This window comes from Protopterus annectens, chromosome 8.part0 (assembly GCF_019279795.1).
Source record: "Protopterus annectens isolate FY-2018-M chromosome 8.part0, PAN1.0, whole genome shotgun sequence".
Taxonomy (NCBI): Eukaryota; Metazoa; Chordata; order Ceratodontiformes; family Protopteridae; genus Protopterus; species Protopterus annectens.
Window position 1 is genome coordinate 1,180,025,000 of NC_056741.1, and position 280 is coordinate 1,180,025,279.

Here is a 280-nt window from a genome sequence, read left to right on the forward strand (position 1 = left end):
ACCTCTCTGGAGGATGTCTGTGTCTGATTGAGTGTCAATTATGGTGCCCAGTTTGCAGTCATCTGCAAATTTTGTCAGCCACAATCACCCTATTTTTGCCTGCACTTCAGAAAAATAAATGCCGAACAAGAGGGGGCCCAAGACTGAGCCCTGTGGGACACCGCGTGACCGGCTTAGAGTCTGACATGGCACCAGCAACTCTAACCCTGTGTGTTCTGTCCTTGAGCCAGTTTGCAACCCATCTTGTGACATATGGGTTTACATCTAAGCTGGTGAGCTT